A 20,905-nucleotide genomic window follows, 5' to 3' on the forward strand; every position below is an offset into this window, starting at 1 on the left:
ACCTTAAACCTATAACCTGAAGTTTGGACTCCACTACCCTGGGAAAAAGACCTGATCACTACCCCTCATGATTTTATTAACTTCGATAAGGTCACCCCTCAGCCTCCAATACTCCAGTATAAAGAGCCTGATTTTACTCAGCCTCTCCTTCAAGATCATCTGCTCCAACCCTGGCAACTTCTCTGTAAACCCTTTCATCTTTCCTTGAGCAGGGAGACGAGGATTGAATGCAGTTTGCGAGGTTTTGTCTGTGTGTATTAACGTGGTTACTGGGTACAGAGAGGATGAACACATCTGCTTTATCCCGCCAGTTGTGAAAATATCGGTTTTAAGGCAGTGTAAGAGGAGATTGTATCTTTCTGTGCATTTTCAGTGGAAATGTTCAGCTGTGAACTGTCTGTCTTTAAAATAAACGGTGTTTGACTTAATTTCTCACTGATTAACATTGAGATAGAAAAAAAAGTTTCTGTGTTTGGGTGTTTAAGTTCATGAACATATGGATTGGAGCTGAAGCAGCTTGTGTGGTGCTGAAGCAGCTTGTGTGGTGCTGTGGCTTAGTTGGTTAATGTGCCTTTCTAACAATCAGCATAGCTGTGGTTTGAGTCCCACAGGTGCCTATGGCTTACATTGACGGTATCTTGTCCAAACCTCTTGTAAATAGTGCCAGTTGCTTGGTTCCTTAAAGCTGAAATGGCTAGCATCTTGTATTTAAACTCAATGCATTATTATTCCTCTGCTCCCACTCCAGTCACCTGAGCATAACCCAACTGGCAGTTTTGTTTGTTGCTGTTTTGTGAACGGTAACAATTAACAATTGTCAGCCACTCAGAGAGAGAAATTGTGATAAATGTCCCGATTTGACAGATAAACCTGATAACTTTGCCCAAGATGACATGATTGAAATGCATAACCAGTCTAGTTCCAATTACTGATCTGTGGACCTGAAAGGTTACCTCTCTTCTGCTCCACAGATGCTGCCAGGCCAGCTGAGTTTCTCTGTCAATCCCTGTTTCTCTTTCAGACTTATAGCACCTGCAGCTCTTTGACCTCTGTTAACTTGAATAATTTCTGGGACAAACCAGCCCACCTACCAGCTCCAGAGCTTCTTTCCTGCTCCTGAAAATCAGTCATCACAATAAACGAGCAGAATAAAACTCCCATTCCCTGACCACAAACGGAACCCAGCCTGCGGCAGTGAAAGCACCAAATCCTAACCGATGCACCACCAGGAAGGGCACTTCAGACTCTTGTATCTTTTCTCACCGACACTGCTTCTGACATTTTATTTTGTACCATTTTGGCTGCAGATCAGTTTCTCCCTTTCACCAAAATTCCCTTTGCCTTTTTAATTACCTGCTGCACCTGCAATCCTACTTTCAGCGATTCATGCAAAAGGGCACCAAAGTCCCTCTGCACAGCAGCGTGCTGCATTTTTTATCATTTAAAACATAGTCCATTTTGCGTTTTTCCTACCGAAATAGATGACGTCACACTTATCAACATTGTACTCCATCTGCCAGGACTTTGCTCACTCACTTAGACTATCTTTATCCCTCTGCAGATGTTTTGTGTCTTCTGCACACTTTGCCCTATACTCGTCTTAGTGTCATCTGCAAATTTTGACACACCACACTTAGTCCACAATTCTAAATCATCTGTGTAAATTGTAAACAATTGTGGTCCCAGCACTGATCCCTGAGGCACACCACTAGCCACTGAACACCAACGAGAAAAACACCCATTTACCCCTATTCTTTGCTTTCTACTGGTCAACCAATCCTCTGACCATGCCAATACATTACCTGTAATATGGTGCAACTTTATCTGATGTAGCAGCCTTTGATGTGGCACCTTGTCACTTGCCTTCTGGAAATCAAAATACACCACATCCACAGGTACCCCATTGTCCACATTGCAGGTAATGTCCTCAAAGAATTTCACCAAATTAATTCAGCAGGACCTACCCTTCATGAACTCATGAACATCAGTGGGACAATTTATATCCAGCTGTCTTGCTATCTCTTCCTTGAACATAGATTCAATAATTTTCCTCAGTGCTGAAGTTAAGCTAACTGGACCAAAGTTACCGGCTTTTTGCCTATTTCCTTTTTTAAACAGTGACGTCACATTGGCTGTTATCAATCTGCGGGATCCACCCCAGAGTCCAGTGAATTGTGGTAAATAATTACTGGTGCATTTGCTATGTCCCCCATCGCCCCTTTTAGTATCCTGGGATGCAGTTAATCAGGGCTAAGAGACCCCCATGTCTACTGTTAGCCCTGTTACCTTGGCCAACACTGCCTCTTTAGTGATAATGATAATCTCTATCACAATCAGTGAGAGTTTCACATCAGAGGTGAATTAAATGGGTAGAAACATTGAAATACATCACTTTCATTAGCTCAGAAACAGTACTACAAAAATGATCTTTATCGAAACATACAGGTGTTATTGGCGATGTAACGGATTGGATGAAGAAAGGTTCGTTCCCTCCTGGGACCATTTGGGAAGGGAGTGTTTAATATCAGAATGGAGGTCGCACATTTAAGGCAAAGTCAAGGTGAAGTTTATTCTCTCAGATGGTTGTGAATTAGTGGGTTCTTTTACAGAAGAGGATTGTCAGAGCTGGGCCACAAAGTGCATTTAAGGCTGAGTTCGATTGATTTTCAGCAGCAAGGGTATCAGAGGTTACTGAGAAATCCAAGAAAGTGCAGTTCAGGATTATCAGGTCAGGATTATCTGCTCATTTAATAGCAGAGCAGACTTGATGGGCTGAGTTGTCTCCTTCTCCTCCAAAACTGCATCATGTTAATATAAAGCTGCAAAACTGACCAGAGCAAATTTTGCTTAAAAACAGGTAGATCCCATCGGGATACCGAACCTCAGTGATATTTGCAAAGGACAACAAACAAAGAAGCAGTCATTGTCAGAAGTGGGATTAGAACCCACGCCTCCAGGTGGAGACCAGAACAGCCAGCTTTGCAGGGGAAAGAGTCTATTCCTTGAGTCTGGCGCCTTAGACCACTTGGCCATCCTGACACACCTTGGCTGCTCCAGAGTGATCTGTATACCAGGGTAAACAGGAAAAGCCAGTCTTCAGCACCCACACTGAGTCTGGCTCCATTAGGCCCACAGTCACCTCTCACAAACCACCGTTGCCCTTCACTTTTCCCAACCTCCACCTTGTTCTTGTCTTAAACAATTGCATGTCAGGCAATTGTAGCTGACATTGCTGATGTAGAACTGGGATGTAGATTGAAGTGACACCGCCTGGTCTATGGCGTAATTCTACTTTTAAAGGTCAGTCAATATTTCACAGTTATGATTGCAAATTTTAACCATGAACACGCCACGGTAGTGAAGGCACTGAACCCTAATCAGCAGACTGCGAGGGAAGACTTATATCTCTCTCACCATGGTCACTGCCTGATTCAGCATTGTGTCTCTCATCCTTCTGCACATGATCCCCTTGGCTCCATCACGGTGTTGTCACATTGTCTTGGTTTATACTGCACAGACTACCCTGCCATCTATTACATTGCAGTTTCTAATGAATGAAACCCTACCTTACAGGGCACAGTCTTCACTCTATAGCGCAGTGTTGAAAGCAATGGTCTTGTAAAGCACCGGTCATGAGTTTACTTCTAACTGGAGGAGAGGAGAATGTTTGTACAACTGCGGCATCCAATATCAAAAGGAGCACTTTCACATCGTCTGAAATTATGCCAATGTCATTTCCCCCACAGGCCAGCAGTGAGGTGAGGTGAGGTATTATAAACTGTAGGTTGACAAGGAAACAATGGGGGAGCAACATGGAGAGGGGAGCGGCCGAATGCTTTATTTCTTTGCTGTAGTCAGATTCTGGTTTTGAAGTGTGAAATGGGACAATATAACCCAAATGGGTGAAATCCTACTTTCTGGGGCTTGGTTTCTGCTGAGGCCTTTGTCACCTTTTGGGAAATATGTCATGTGTTACCTTCTGAAGGTGAAAATGTGGTCCACTTCCCCAAGGGAACGTGAACATCTCAAACGGCCGGTCCATCGTCTCGTAACACACAAAGCTATGGGCAAAGGCTGGAAACTGGGATGTTGAGCCTCTTTCTGTGCCATAAAAACGTGATGATTCAGTCATTTTGCAGGATAAACAACTGTTGTAGAAAGAAAAAAAAAGCCAGGAGTTTTGCAATTACGATGCACACAGGTCTCTCGCTATCCATGGTGGTCTAGTGGTTAGGATCGGCACTTTCACTGCCACAGCCCGGGTTCGATTCCCGGTCAGGGAATCCAGTTTTATTTTCCCTGATGGTGACAATGCAAAGGCAGTGCAGCTCTGTCTGCAATCCTTTCAATGACAGTTCCTGACCCCGAGAACATCAGGGTCCATATTCCAGCCGCTTAAAGAGGGGAAAGGTGCCTTAGCTGTCACTGCTCAGTCAGGCTACTCACCTTTGTGTTGTGTTGTTAGCAGGGACATCAGCAGTGAGGGTAACATTCACAAGGTACACAACCAGCAAAGATAATCACAGTCGCTACTTCAATTCAATTGTCTCCCCTTTGTGACGCAGTGAGTTTCACTGCCATTTGTCGTCAGGAAGCTACAATTCACCTGATCGAGTCTGTTCAGCCATTCAATGAGATCGCTGCTGATCTGATAAATGTCAACTCCGCTTTCCTGCTTTTCCTCCATAACCTGAGGTAAACTCGAGCCGAATCACAACATCATATATTACCGATATTTTTCACAAGTTTAGATGACTTCAGTGACCTGTGCATGTTTGCATGAAATTGAATAATATGAAATGAGCCAAAAAAAGCCCTTCCCACAGTTCAACCCAGTGCAGAGTCAGCCGTATGACAAGAGTAAGAGAGCAAAAACGTTAACTCTATTTCTCCCAGCACAGATTTCTCTCTCGACGAGTTGAATATTTGCAGCATTTTTCATTCTAATTGTGACATTTTCATGGACAGATCCTCACTCAATCCACAAATAACTGAGCTTCCAAAAACCATTTTGCCTCAGATTAAAATTGCTGTGCATCTTTTCATACAGCTTGAGGTCCCAATAATCCCTGCCCCATGTCAATAGAAGCTGCTCCGGGTGAGGGTGGAGCCCACAGACTCGGCATTTCACGCGCCTCTATGGCCATAGAAGGACCGCGCACTCACCAATTCCATCACTTCTATCTGTATCCCCCTGGTCACTGTCTGATTCACCACTGTATCTCTCATCCTTCTGCACATCATCCCCGTGGCTCTATCTCGATTTTGTCACATTGTCTTGGCTCATATTGCACAGACTATCCTGTTATCTATTATCACAGCGTACGTCTGCACGCTCATTGCCATCCCCATTTCCGGTTATATCTTCGTGGCTGGTTCACTGAGTTTCCCTGGTTCTGGGCCCAGGAACTGGGATTATATGGTTGTATGCAGCAATGGTTACTTCCTTGTGTGAGGGAGCTGATGAAATATCCAATGTTAAACTAGATTACTATTGAAAGGTACATTTCAACAAGAGCCAGCACTGTACACAGAGTCTTTGATATTTCGTAGAAATCTATCAATCTCAGTCTTCAATATAATCATTGATGGAATCTCCACAGTCCCTGGTAGCATTGTAATTGCAGATTCCAGCCCTCTGTGAATCTCCACATTACAGTGTTCCAGTTGTCGATCTGGTGCTGTTCCTAACATATCCTCTGCCACTGTAGTTATTGCTTGTTGCACACCAGCAAACTCATGCGGTGCTGTGATCGTATTCTGGTTAGTACTCTGTGTTGTGGCCACAGCAACCTCGGTTTGAATCTGAGACCTGGCAGTGGGTGCTTGCTGTATTTTGTTTTAATCCTTGTGCCATGGGCCACAGAAATGCAGCAAGTATCAAACATTTTTACGTGTAAATATTCTTTGAGGTGGTGACAATCATCTCCCATCCCCGGCTCTCTCACATATCTGCATTTGATGTGTCACAATTCAAACCCACCACTTAGGGAATTTTCTCCCTCCCACAATCACTAACTCTCCTTTACGTCCCTCCTTCCACTTCACTGAGACACTGCACAAGCTAACATCCATTTTCACATTGACATTGTTCATTCTGTCTTGTTGCAGTCTATGTTGCTGAGTGAACGTGGCCTGTCTCACCACCAGGAACTCTAAACCAGATGAAATATTTAGATACTGGGACGGTCAGATCAAGACTCATGGAGCAACTTTTACTGACATGGACCAGTGATTATTGGAACATCAGGCCTAGGAAAATGACCCATGGCAATAATGAGCAAAATGGACTGCATCAGAAAAGACCAGTTTCAGTGGCTTTCTGCAGCATTCATTGTATTTGTTCATTTCGCTACAGCGAGAGTATTGTGCGCAGTTCATTAATTCACATTATTGTGGGATGTGATAGCACCAGAAACTGTGCCGAAGAGATTTACCAGGATATTGTCTCACCTGAAGAGTTTCCTTTATGAAGTGAGATCGAACAGACTGTGGTCGTTTTCCTCAGAGCAGAGGCGATGTACAAAATAGTGAGGGTAGACTATGTAAACGCTTCCCCTCGAGGAAGGGTTCAATCACCGGGGTCCATAGATTTAACCTAAGAGGAAGGAAGTTTTGAGTATATTTACAGAAAATTGCTTTTAGCCAGTGGATGTTTGGAATTTGGAAGCCACTGCCTGCAAGTGTCCTAGAGGCAGAGATCCTTCTGACTTTAATAAGCATTCAGATGTGAATTTGTGATGCTGTGGCATTGACGGTTATGGGCGAAGCAATAGAAATAGAATTTGGATACTAAAGCGATTGTATGTGATTGGTGCACACGTAAAGGGCTGAGGGGGCAGTAGCACCTGATGCCGTCATTAGCATTGTGGTCAGTATCCCCACCTTTCACGAGGGAAACCAGGGTTCAATTTCCTACTGGACCCAACCCAAGCATTTTTGGGGCCTTTCAGCAAAACGGACACAGCTTCGATTTCAGCTTCAGCTGATGTCTGCATGGAGTTTGCACATTCTCACCATGTCTGCGTCTGAGTGCTTCAATTTCTTCCCATGGTCTAAACGTATGCAGGCTCGCTGAATTGAACACAGAGAACAGTGAAGAGTACAGGACAGGCTCTTCAGCCCACAATGTTGTGCCAAAATATCATCCTACTCTAAGATCAAACTACCCTCCATAGTCTATGTTTTACGATCATCCTCGCAACTGTCCAAGACTCGGTTAAATGTCCCGAATGTATCTGACTTGAATACCACTGCCGACTGAGCATTCCATGCACCCACCACTCTCTGTGTAAAGAACCTACTTCTGACATCGCCACAATATCTTCATTCAATCACCTTAAAAGTATGCCCCCTCATAATAGTCACTTCTGCTCTGGGAAAAGGTCTCTGAGTATCCATGCTATCTATGTCCCTCATCAACTTATTTACCTATATCAAGTCACAGCTCATCCTTCTTTTCTCCAAAGAGAAAAGCCCAAGCTCCCTCAACCTTTCCTCATAAGACCTGCCCTCCAGTTCAGGCAGCATACTGGTAAATCTCCTCTGCACCCACACGGAAGCTTTCGCATCCTTCCTATAATGAGGTGATCAGAACTGAACACAATATTCCAAGTGTGGCCTCACGAGTGTTTTAAGCAACTGCAGTATATCCTTGTGGCTTTTAAACTCAATTTCCTTGCCAATGAAAGCCAACGCAACATACACCTTCTCAACAGCACTATTAATTTGGGTAGCAACTTTGACGGGTCTATCGATGCGGACCCCAAGATCCCTCTGTTTCTCTACATTAGCAAGAACATTAGGTTAACCCTAAATTCTGTATTTAAAGTCAACCTTTCAAAATGAATGACTTCACACTTTTCCAGGGTGAATTCCATCTGCCACTTCTTTGCCCAGCTTTTCATCTTGTCAATCACCCATTGCAAACTCCAACAGCCCTCCACACTACCCACCATGCCACCAAACTTCGTGTCATCATCAAACTGACTAACCCATCTTTCCACTTCCTCATCCAAGTCATTTATAAAGACCACAAACAGTGGGGTTCCCAGAACAGATTCTTTCAGAACACCACTGATCGTCGAGCTTCAGGCTGAATAATTTCCATCTATTACAACCCTCTGGCTTCCATTCTGTATCCAGACAACCAAATTTCCATGAATCCCATGTCTCCTAGCTTTCTAAATGAACCTACCTTGGGGAACTAAATCAAATGCTTCTCTAAAATCCATATGCATCACTTCCATTGCTTGATCTTCATCAATGTCATTTGCCACATCCTCAAAGAAGTCAGTCAGGCTTCTGAGGCATGACCCGCCCCTCAAAAAGCCAAACTGACTATTTTTAATCAAATTGTGCATGTCCAAATAATCATAAATACTGTCTGTCAGAATCCTCTCCACTAATTTGCCCACCACAGAATGACTCACTCTTCTGTAATTCGCAGGATTATCCCTATTGCCTTTCTTGAACAAGGGAATAACATTTGCCACCCTCCAATCATTTGGTATTACTCCAGCAGGCAGTGAGGACACAAAAGCCATCACCAAAGGCAAAGCATTCTTTCCCTCGCTTCATCCTCCTTCCTAACATCAACCTGTTTGAGCGTATGTGTCTTTTTCATGCTATCCTCACAAATGTTAAGGCCCCTCTCACTGGTGAATACTGAAGCAAAGTATTCATCAAGGCCCTCCCCTACCATATCTGACTCTGAGCGCAAGTTCCTCCTACTATCCCTGGTAGGCACCACCATTACTCTGACCATGCTCTTGTTCCTCACATAAATATAGAATGCCTTGGATTTTCCTTCATCCAACTGTGGATCCATAGGGACTGTGAGAGGAGTTACAATTCCCCATCCAAGCTGCAAACACATCGGCGCAATCATATCCGGAAGAAACTGTTGACTTGCTGGATGTGTGAGAAGGCATTCACAGCGGTTTCACAATGGAAAGGGGCTGTTTCCCTGCTGTGGGAGTGGCAAGGAATTCATTCAGCCATCCCACCTGCTGACTCACTAATGGGTCCATACTGGGGAGAGACCATTCACCTGCTCCGAGTGTGGGAAGGAGTTCTCCTGGTCATCCAGCCTGTTGAAACCCCAACAGGTTAACTCTGAACAGAGACCCTTGAAATGTGCAGATTGTCGGAAGTGCAATAAAAGCTCAAGTAGACTTTTGTACTGCCAACGTGCTCACAGGTGCTGTCACTGTGGGGCTGGGTGCAGGGCATCATCAGCCCTCATTGTACATCAGCAAATACACACTGGGGAGAGGTCATTCACCTACTCGGTATATGAGAGAAAATTCACTCAGACATATAGCTTGAAGAAACACCAGTGGGTTCAAAAGTAACTTCAGTAATTGAATATTTCTTTTGCTTGTTCATGGGATCATGGCATCAGAAGCTCAGCAAGCTTTTATCATCCGTTCTAACTGCCCAGGGGATGGTTCAGAATCAAACTAATGGTTATAGGACGGATTCACATGGAGGTCAGAATAACAATGGCTCCCAGACCCGATGGCATTGAGTTGATTTTCTGGTCTCTTGTCCCGTTTCTGGAACAAAAGTGAATAAATTGGTGCAATTGATTTAAAAGTGAAAGACTAAAATGTTGTTTTTCTCTCTGATTCAGCATGCCCTGCTGTTTGCTCAGTTGTTATTGACAACCTCATGGCCCTCACTCCATCATCTGTTCCGGAGAGTGTTACAGGAAGGAGGGAATGGTCAACTGTATCTGGTCACTCAAAGGGTCACTGGACCTGAAAGGGTAACTCGGATTTCTTTCATAGATGCTGCCACGCCTGCTGTATTTTTCCAGCAATTTCTGTTTTTGTTTCTGATTTCCTGCATTTGCAGTTTTTTTGTAAATGTTTTTTTTCAATATCCTCTTTGTCTGTTTCAGAGGAGCCTCATTGATAGGTTTGGTCGGTTTTGGAAATTGAAAGTTAAGGCACAGATCAGGCAATGATCTAATTGAATGACAGAACAGGCTTAAGGGGCTGAATGGCCTACTCCTGTTCCGATAAAAGTTTTCCATTTGCAGCTTGTGGCAATATTTCCCCCCACTCTTCACTTCACATCCCTGACTGTTACACTATGTGCTATAACTGGCTGAACAAATCTCCTGTGTTTGAACTCAGTCTGTTACTATTCAGTGCCCCATCTTCGTCTGCCCGGGTTTGACTCTCATCACAGAATGTTGTCTCTCCTGCAGAAATTCGCCAAAGATCCTCAGGCAGCACCTTCCAAACACATAACCACTTCCATCTGGAAGAACAAGGGCAGCAGATATATGGGAAGATCACCACATCCACGTTCCCCACCAATTCACTCACCATCCTGGCTTGGAAATATATCACTGTTCTTTCACTGTCGCTGGGTCAAAATCCTGGAATTCCCTCCCTAATAGCATTGTGGGTCACCACTCAGCAGGAGGACTGCAGCAGTTAAGGAAGGCAGCTCACCACCACCTTCTCAAGGGCAACTACTGATGGGCAAGAAATGCTGGCACAGCCAGGGACACCCACATCCCACACATTAATTAAAAAAATACTGTGTGAACAGTCACAACAGGAGGATCCTGGCATCTCATTCCCCTGGAACAAAAACAAAGTTGCTGGAATAGCTCAGCAGGTCTGGAAGCATCTGTGACCCTTCCTCACTCCCCTGGGATCTACCAAACCTGCTTATTATTTCCACTTCCTCTTTCATTCTGACAGTTTAATTTCTCAATTTCACTCCATGCGCCTTTTGAGCTCTTCAACAACCCCATTGAGGTAAACGAGAGCTGGAATTAATGCAGGGAACTGGGAAGTGGGCGGAACTATGAGGAGAGGCCACATCAAAGAAAGCTCCCATTCCAACAACAGAGCTTCTCAAAACACAAAGGCAGTATGAAAGCTTGAGCTGAATGAACATGGGGGTGTGTGGGCTGTCATGAGGAAAAAGTGACCAAGGTCACAAATGGTTAAGATCACAGGATCCCCATAGTGCAGAAAGAGGCCATTCAGTGCATCTAGTCTGCACTAGCTCTCTATCCCACCCTACTCCCCACAACCCCACATTTACCGCAGCTAACCCAACCACGTAAGCTGCACACTCGGAGACAATTTAGTGCGGCCAATCCACCTAACTTGCATTTTTGCGCTATGGGAGGATCACAGCTTAGCTCTCAAGAAAAAATGTGGATTAAGGCTCAAAAAAACCTCAAGTCTATAGAAAATTCATGCTTTTTGTTTCCAAAATTAAAATCTGGGGAAAACTGCAGCCACAACGATTTTAGAAATCACTCTGGAGGAAGAGAATTCAAAACTCTGACCCAGGGGTGGGGTTGACAGATGCCTGGGACCAGAAATGTAACAGATTCAGAGCAAGGTAGGGGTGAGACAAGGGCAAAAGGCACATGTCACGGGGGGAAGGCAGGAGAGATCCAATTGCAGAAATGTTATTAGTCCCTCAAGGCTGCAGGGAATGGAGTTAGGGCTGGAAAAGAAACAAATAAACAAAAGATGTGCCTGGAGCCAGGTGTGCAGTGGACCCAGACACAAATTGAAACAAGAAATGTAAACAAATTGGGGCAGAGTTCACAGTCTGAAATTGTTGATCTCAATGATGAGACCAGAAAGCTGTAAATCCTGGCTCGTTCTATTCCAGCCAACACACACATGATGGGCCAAGGGTGAATGCTGCTGGCCAGCCAACAATATGCACATCACACAAATGAATTAAAAAAGGCCTTGCTCAGCACTGTAATTTTCTGGAACTTTTGTTCTGACATTTGCAGTTTGTTTCTGATGACGGCTATAACCCTAAAATTGAACTAGAGTTTAGTATCCGAGAGAAATGTAAAATAAGTCAGCTTTGCTTCAAGCACACCGCTGTAGTTTGTTGTATTTGTCCTGAGGGCTGAACAGCACCTGGAGCTCAGAAAGGACAATCTCAGGGTGGGAGGTAGGGGAGTCGTGCACAGCAACAGAGCTTCAGTCGGGGCAAATCCCTCAGGATCAGACTGAGGGGGTCAGATGGCACTTTACTCTTTCACGTCTCTCTTCATTGACAGCCAAGCCACAGTGTGGGTTAATCCTGCTGTGTGTAAGAAATGTGTCCCAGCGACTGTCTTCCATGGCTCACAGCTCCTTGACACGGAACAGAATCTCGTTTCCAACTCGGTTTAGAGTCAGGGGAAGTACAACGGTGAATGCCGGAAATGTGCTTCAAATCAGAGATTAGTGTAAATCAATGATGTGTTCCTGACTGGAAGTGAACCCTCAGGCTCAGGTTTAGGTTTCTTCTACATTGGTAAAGATAAAACAGTATTTCGTAGCCGTACAGCACTAAGACCCAGAGCAGTGGGAGCAGGGGTATGAACATCCTGTCCCTGCCTCAGCTGTAATCACACAGAATGCACCAGGGTGAAGTGAGAGAAGGGTCTGGGTTAGAAATTATATTTCACCAACAATGATGACATGGGGCGGGTTGATAAAATGTTAATTTTCATTTTCAATTACTGCACATAACATGCATGTATTTTTCAGGAAAGGATGAAGAGGGGTTCCTGATGGCAGTGGGAAGATGTTTTTTCGGAAGGAGTCTTGTCTGAGACTTTATCACTTTTTTATGATGTCTCCAGGACATGTCTTTTATTCCCACTTTGATATCATTTCCCAACCTGACTACCTTCCTTCCACTTGTTTGATCCAGATGTAACAGTCAAAAACGAATGATAATGGGAACTGCAGATGCTGGAGAATCCCAGATAATAAAGTGTGAAGCTGGATGAACACAGCAGGCCAAGCAGCATCTCAGGAGCACCAAATCTGACGTTTCGGGCCAAGACTGATGAAGGGCCTGTGCCCGAAACTTCAGCTTTTGTGCTCCTGAGATGCTGCTTGGCCTGCTGTGTTCATCCAGCTTCCCACTTTATTGTCAAAAACAAATATTTCACTTGGTGGATATTTTCCTGTGACAATTTTTTTTATTTCAAAAGCCTCACATCAGGTTTAATCCAACCAAACACAAAACAGCCCTCTTGATTTACACCCAAACAACATCCCTGTACTCCTGAGAACATGAGATTTGGACACAGGCACAAGATGCTTCTGGTGTAAGTTAGTAACAAAACGGCTTCTAGCCTGGGAACTGTAAATTCTGCTGGAGCTGCTCTTTTCGCCTAGGAACTGTGAGTTCTGCGAGAGCAACATAAATAATGCAGGAATGATAAGATAACGCAGTACTAACCATTCTAGCTGCCCTTCAGTTGCAAATGTTGTGGCACTATGTGGTGAGATAAAAAGTAACCTATGTGTTGTGATGTAAGTTGTTTACCAGTTAATGTTATAGGATTATGTAACTGTCAATGAAGCAATATCATGTATTGATTGTTTGAATACACTGTGCGATCACACCATGTACCCTGCTTTAAGAAAAGTATAGAAATGTCTTTGTATTAGCCTGTGGGTTGCAGCTCCTCCGGGGAATACGGAAGTCCTCAACTTCTGCGTTTTACGGATGATCTGTACCCGGCCGTATGATGAAATAAAGCGTAAACTCTTAAACAGCCAGACCGACTGTGAGTATTCATTGACTGATCACGGAACCGAGAGACCCCACCGGAGGTCGAGATTTACACAGGGATTGGGTGAATCCTGAGAGGAGTGTAAGGGCAGTTGGAGTACGCTTCAGAAGGAGATCACCACTGATGCAAAGCGGCAGCAGTCTGTACCGTCTACAAGATGCACTGCAGTGACTCAGCAAGGCTCCTCCAACAGCACCTTCTGAATCTGCAGTCTTTACCATCCAGAAGGACAGTGGCAGCAGTCACATGGGAACGCTACCACCTGCTAGATCCCCTCTAGGCCACATACTGTGCTGACCTGGAAATATAACGTGGAGATGCTGGTGTGGGATTGGGGTGGACAAAGTCAGGAGTCAGATGACACCAGCTTATAGATCAACAGGTTTATTTGAAATCACAAGCTTTCTGAATGCTGCACCCAACTTTGTCACTTTCTTATGATGTGTAATAAAGTAATAAAGTGGTGCTTCATCTGTCAAAGGTGGAACACCCCGAAAGGTTATGATTTCAAATAAACCTGTTGGGCTTGAACCTGGTGTTCTGTGTCATCTGACTTTGGCCTGGGAATATATTTTGTTCCTTCTGTGTCGCTTGGTCAAATTCCTGGAAGTCTCCCTCAATAGCACTGTGGATCTATCAACAATACATGAATCATAGCTAGCTCCATCCTCTCCAGGGCGGGTAGCGATGGGCAATAAATCTGGGCCTACAGTAATGCCAATGGCTCATAAGCAAATACAGTATTTAGATCAGTGAGGGAGGGATGGGCAGGGAGTGAGGGAGGGATGGGCAGGGAGCGAGGCAGGGGCAGGAGAGGAGGGAGCGAGAGAAGGAAGGTGAGGGGGAGGGAGCGAGGGAGTGGTGAGGGAGGGAGGGGGAGAGCGGGAGTGAGGGGGCACCACTGGGAGGGAGGGAACAAGTGAGGGAGCAAAGGACAGGGATCAGTGGACAGGGAGCGAGGCGTGGGGAGGAAGGGAGCAACCGACGGGGTAGGGAAGGAGTGAGGGATGGAGGGTATGACAGGGAGTGAGCAAGGGGCAGGAAGGGAGGGAGCAAGGGAGTGAAGGATGTGGAGAGTGGAGCCAAGGGATGCAAAGGGAGCAAAAGGACTGGTAGGGAAGGAGTGAGGCTTGCAGGGGAGGGATGAGGAGTGGGGGAGGGAGTGACGGGGATCGAGGGAGTGGGGGACCGGGATCGAGTGAGTGAGGGACCAGGATCGAGGGACTGAGGGCGAAGATCCAAGGACGGGTGCTAGAGACCGAGGGACCGGGGGAGGGAGTGAGTGAGGGAGGATGTGAGGGATGGGGATGGAGGGAGTGAGGAACATGGAGGAGGGAGAGAGTGTGGGAGCAAGGGACGGGGAGGCAGAGTTTGAGGGATAAGGAAGGGAGCGATGGAGGGAGGGACAGGGATGTGGGAGTGATGGGGAGGGACAGGGAGGAGGGAGGGAGCAAGGGGCATGGTAAGGGTGGGAGTGAGTGACAGAGAGGGGTCAAGAGAGGGGGTGAGGGATGAGGAGTGAGAGACGGGGAGAGAGGAATCGAGGGACGGGGAGTGAGGGACAGGCAGTGAGGGATGTAGGTAGGGAGGGAGCAAATGATTTGGAGGTAGGGAGCGGGGGACAAGGCATTGACGGGGAGGGAGTGAGCGAAAGGGAGGGGAGGGAATGAGGGACGGTGAGGAGGCAGGGAGCAAGGGATGTGGTAAAGTTGGGAGTGAGGGATGGAGAAGGATCAAGGGAGGGAGTGAGGGATGGGGACGGAGAGACGGGGAGTGAGGGAGAGGGAGCGATCGAGTGAGGGACGGAGAGGAAGGGAGCAAGGGATGTGAGTAGGGAGCAAGGAAGGGGAGAGCGACCGAGGGAGGAATAGGGAGGGAGCGAGGGAGGGGAGACGTTGAGAGGGATGGAGAGGGGGTGTGAGGGAGGGTAGTGGTAGGGGTGCGAGTGAGGGAGAGACGGGCAGCGAAGCAGTCAGGGATGGGGATGAAGGGAACACAGGACCTGGCTAGGGAGGGAGCCAGGGAGGGAGTGAGGGTGGGGAGGTATGGGGACATGAGGAAGGGAGGGATGGGAGCGAAGGACGGGGTGGCAGTGAGCAAGGGATGAGGAAGTGACTGGGAGGGATCAAGTGAGGAGGGGAAGGGAGAAGGGGAGGGAGCAAGGGAGGGATGGACGGGAGGGGGAGCACAGGATGTGGAGGGAGTGAGGGAGGAACGGGGGGCGGTTGGGAGGAAAGGACGGGAAAGTGCAGTGAGTGAGGGAGATGGGAAGGAGCAAGGAAGGGACAGGGAGGGTGGGAGGGAGGGTTGGGGAGGGTGGGAAGGAGGGAGGGAGGGACTGGAGGATGGGGAGGGAGGGAATGTGGAAGGAGCGAGGAAGGAGTGAGGGATGGACACGGATGGAGTAAGGAGGGAGCGAAAGGGGAGAAAGGAGGGGACAAGCAGGGAGCGATGGGCCGATGACCAAGCATGGGATGAGGAGGGAATGAGGGACAGGGAGGGAGCAATCGAGGGAGTGTGGAGGGGAAGGGAGGGAGAAAGGGATCTGGGTGATTGCGAAGTGGGGAGAAAGGAATGGGGAAGGGAGTGACGGAGGGATGGGGATGGAGGGAGGGATGGAAAGGGAGGGAAGGAGCGAGTGACGGGGTGGGAGACAAGGAGGGAGCGAGGAACAAAAAGGAGTGGCGGAGGGAGTGAGGCATGGGGATGGAGCTAGGGAAAGGGAGAGAGTGAGGGAGAGAGAGAGAACGGAGTGAGGGAGGAAGCAAGGCAGAAGTGAAGAAGCAGCTTGGGACGGGGAGGGAGCGAGGAACAGAGAAGGAGCAAGGGAGAGGTGAGGCAGAGGGAGGGAGCGAGGGAAAGGGAACAAGGGAGGGAGACAGTGAGAACGGAGCGAGGGAGGAAGCAAGGCAGAAGCGAGGAAGGAACTAGGGACGGGGCCGGAGTGAGGGAGGGAGCGAGGAGGTAGCAAGCGGGGAGCAAGGAAGGAGCAAAGAGGGAGGAACGGACCGATTGAGGGACCGAGCGAGGGATAGGGAGGGAGGGAGGGATGGGGTGGGGGTGAGGGAACAAGAGACGGAGATGGAGAGATGTGAAACGAGGAGGCGAGTGACAGGGAGTGAGGAAACAGGAACGAGGGACAGGGAGGGAGCGAGTGAGGGAGGGAAGGACAGGGAGGAAGCAAGGAATTGGGTGGGAAGGAGTGGAGAACGCAGAGGGAGGGAGCGAGTGATGGGGACGGAACAAGGGAGGGAGTGAGGGACAGAGAGGGAGCAAGGGATGGAGTGAGGGTTGGGGAAGGAGCAAAGGAAGGGGAGGGAGTGAGGGAGATAGCGAGGAGGGACCAAGGAAGGGAGTATGGAAGGAGTGAGGAAGGGACGCAGTGCGACCAAGGGAGGGGGCAAGGAGGGAGCAAGGGCGGAGTGACGGACAGATCGAGTGATCAAGCGAGGGACAGGAGGGAACGAGGGTCGTGGTGGGAGTGAATGAGGGAGTGAGGGATGGAGAGGGAGAGATGTGAAGCCAGGATGCGAGTGACTGGGAGCAAGAAACAAGGAGTGAGGGATAGGGAGAGACTGAGTGACGGGGAGCGAGAAACGGGGAGTGAGGGATGCGAAGGGAGCAAGCAACAGAGCGAGGGATGGGAAGGGAGAGACGTAGCTAGGGATGGGGGGGGAGAGGCGGGGAGGGAGGGAACAAGAGACAGGGAGGGAGGGGCTGGGAGGGAGCAAGGGACGGGAAGGGAATGAGGGAGCAAGGGACAGGGTGGGGACAAGGGAGGTAATGAGGGAGCAGGAAGGAGGGAGTAAGGGGGTAGCAAGGGACTGGGCCGGGGACAGGGAGTGAGTGACGGAAAGAGACGGGGAGGCAGCAAGGGATGCGGAGGGAGCAAGGGAGGGAGCAACGGTCAGGGAAGGGGTGAGTGACGGGTAGGGAGCGAGGGATGGAGAGGGACTGAGGGAGCAAGGGACAGTTTGAGAGCAAGGGAGTGAGTGATTGGGAGGGAGCGAGTGAATGGCGGATGAAGCGAGTGAGCGAGAGGCAGAGGGAGGGAGAGACAAGGGACGACAAGGGAGAGAGCGATGGGAAGGGAATGAGCGAGGGAGTCAGGGACATGGACAGAGTGAGGCACAGGGAGGGCGGGAGCCAGGGACGGCATGGGAGGGCTTGGGAGCAAGGGACAATGATCAGGGACCGAAGGGCGGGAGCGATGGACAGGGAGTGAGGTACGTGTGGGAGGCAGGGAGCGAGGGAGTGACGGGGAGGGATCGAGGGAGGGAAGGACTGGGATGGGAGAGGGAGAGATGGAGGGGTGTAGGGAGCAAGGGGGGCAGGTGGAGTGTGGGAAGGAGGGAGGGACTGGGAGGAAGGAAGCGAGAAAGGGACAGGGAGCGAGGGAGTGAGGCATGGGGAGGAAGAGAGCATGGGACGGGGGTAGGGAGGGAGCAAGGGATGGAGTGAGAGAGAGGGAATGAGGGTCAGGGTGGGAGGTAGTGAGGGACAGGGAGGTAGCGAGGGATGGTGAGGGAGTGAGGGAGGGAGCAAGGAGGTAGAGTGGGGAGCAAGGAGGGAGCGAGTGGGGAGATATGACTGATTGAGGGATCGAGTGAGGGATGGGGAGGGAGCGAGGGACGTGGTGGGAGCGAATGATGGAGTGATGGATAGGAAGGGAGTGCCCAACGAAGCGAAGGACAGGGAGCAATGGAGCGATGGGGTGGGAGCAAGGGGCGAGGAGGGAGAGAGGAATAGCAAGGGAGCAAGGAATGGGGAGGGAGCAAGGAATGGGAAGGAAGGGAGGGGCGGGAAGGAAGCGAGGGAGCAAGGACGGGGAGGGGATGAGGGAGGAAACAAAGGAGCAGCAGTAAGGGAGTAGCAAGGGACTGAGCGAGTGACAGGCCATGAGTGAGAGAAAGAGACAGGGAGGGAACGAGGGACGTGCAGGGACCGAGGCATGGCGAGGGAACAAGGGATGGGTTGGGAGTGAGGGAGTGAGTGATGGGGAGGGAGCGAGTGAGTGACAGATGAAGAGAATGAGCGAGACGTAGCAGGAGGAAGAGAGCGTTAGATTGGGAGGGAGAGAGAAGGGACAGCAAGGGAGCGAGGGACAGGGAGGGAACGAGCAAGGGAGCGAGGGACGGGGAGAGAGTGAGGTACAGGGTGGGAGCGAGGGAGTTAAGGATGGCGAGGGAGTGAGGTAGGGGGAAAGAGCGAGGGAGCTATGGATGAGGAGGCAAAGAGGGAATGAGGGATGGGAAGGAAGCGAGGAAGCAAGTGAGCAAGGGAGAGAGGCATGGAGCAAAAGAGAGAGGGTCAGAGTGAGGGAGCAAGGGACCGGGAGGGAGGGACCAAGAGACGGGGATGGAGGAAACAAGCGATGGAGTGGGTGTGAGTGAGGGAGCGAGGGAGGGAGGAAGGGAGGGAGGGTTGGCAAGTGAGCAAGGGGCAGGGAGGAAGGGAGCAAGGGAGTGAGGGACAGGGAGAGAGGGAGTGATGGAGCGAGGGACGGGATGTGAGCTTGGGAGGGAGCGAGTGACATAACGGGAGTCAGAGAGGGAGCGAGTGGCAGGGAGGGAGTGACGGAGGGAGGGATTGGAGCAAGGGACGGGAGCAAAGGACAGAGGGACAGGAGAGAAGGATGGGGAGAGAGCTCGCAATGGGATCAGGGGATGGGGAGGGAGTGAAGGATGGAGAGGGAGTGAGGGACAGGGATGGAGCAAGAGACATGGAGCGAGGGACAGGAAAGGAGCAAAGAACAGGGAAGGAGGGAAAGGGATGAAGGAACAGGGAGAGGGACAGGGAGGGTCAGGGAGGTAGACAGGGTTGGACGGACAGGGTGGGAGCCTGTTTCTCTCAACACAGAGACAAACAACAATATAGTTTGCTGAGCTGCTTGGCACTTTTTAATGAACGTTAATTACATATTGAAGTTATGGATGCAGTCAGTGGAATGGGGCCTTTTCTCTTTGGCCTGTGAGTTGAGAGAAACATTGACATGTTTCCCTGTAACCCACTGTGGGATAAGGTTGGATAAACCAGCACTACCCTCAGTCTGTTACCATAGCGACAGGCTGCTTCATTGCTGAAACATTGAACTGAAATGAGAAAATCCTGGATGGATTGATTAATGAGTGAATTTGATTGATTGATGAATTTGGGCAAAGGGATATTTCAGCACATTCTTCAGCTGCTGCCTGAACTTAGTCTGGGTCACGGCATAAATCGCGGTGTTTGTGCAGCAACTGAGGAGCTGCAGCATGAAGCCCAGTTCCAGCACAAACCAATGTAGATACACAGACTGATACCCAAAATCCCACATCCGGGACCACAGAGAATACACCATTAACATTGACCATAACAGGATGAAATTGGCCGAGATCACAAACAGTAAAATGATGGATTTTTTTCGATTTCTCATTTCTGTGTCACACGGACCGTCCCCATCGGTGTGAGCCCGGAGTCTCCTGCGGGCTCTGCTGGTCACTAAAATGTGTCTGACGGTGAAAACATTGAGCAGCAGAATCAGGAGAAATGGGAGAGTCGGGGTTAGAATGTGGTGGAGGAACGCGATTATGACCCAGACATGAGAGTAATAAACATCGATTGTTCCAGCACAAAACCAGGGGGTGTTCCCCAGCGAATAGTCACCCATGAACATAAAATACCAGAAAATGTTCTTTAAACAGCTCAGCACAGTCACTGTTCCCAGAACCACAGCCGCCGTTTTCTCACTGCAATATTTACTTTTCAGCTTCTGGCAACAAATGGCCACAAATCGATCAAAGGTGAAAGTGACGGTGAACCAGACAGAACAGTCAGTGGCTGCATAAAGCAGGACGGCGTGGATATTACACACGGGGATGGACTGCAGGAAATAAAACTGTTCGTCATAAACAATGGGAATGTGTCTCAATATCAGGTCGAGGATAATGACCAGTAGATCCGCCACTGCCATGGCCCCTAGGTAACGTCTGACACATGGAGACAATCCACAATCTTTATAAAGCAGGAAATAGATCGTCACTACATTAACTGTGAGGAAGGAAAACAAATAAATTACACATCAGTCTGGAGGCACAGTTACCAGTTTGATTGAGGACCCAGTGACATTTTCAAATTTATCGCTGATTTATTGAAAAAAAAAGCTGAAATAACGCGTAGTAATGTCTCAATTTGTTTTACTTTACAAAAAAAACTAACATAAAATACAAGAAACTCTCCCTCCTGAAATACACAAACACATATCCATAAGGACAGACGGCTTCTAGAACATTCCCACAGACTCATTCACTCGAGAGCAGGCACAGGTCATTTCCTTACAGTTCCTGA

The 20,905-nt window shown here is 48.6% G+C and overlaps 1 non-coding gene across 1 annotated transcript; it reads right to left on the minus strand.

The window, feature by feature from the left end:
• Positions 1 to 2,924: 2,924 nt before the first annotated feature.
• Positions 2,925 to 3,039, minus strand: trnal-caa (transfer RNA leucine (anticodon CAA)). The gene is made up of 2 exons: positions 3,002 to 3,039; positions 2,925 to 2,970 (listed from the first exon to the last, which is right to left on the minus strand). It is a non-coding gene; the product is annotated as a tRNA-Leu (tRNA).
• Positions 3,040 to 20,905: the final 17,866 nt, after the last annotated feature.

This window comes from Stegostoma tigrinum, chromosome 11, assembly GCF_030684315.1.
Source record: "Stegostoma tigrinum isolate sSteTig4 chromosome 11, sSteTig4.hap1, whole genome shotgun sequence".
In the NCBI taxonomy this organism is placed as follows: domain Eukaryota; kingdom Metazoa; phylum Chordata; class Chondrichthyes; order Orectolobiformes; family Stegostomatidae; genus Stegostoma; species Stegostoma tigrinum.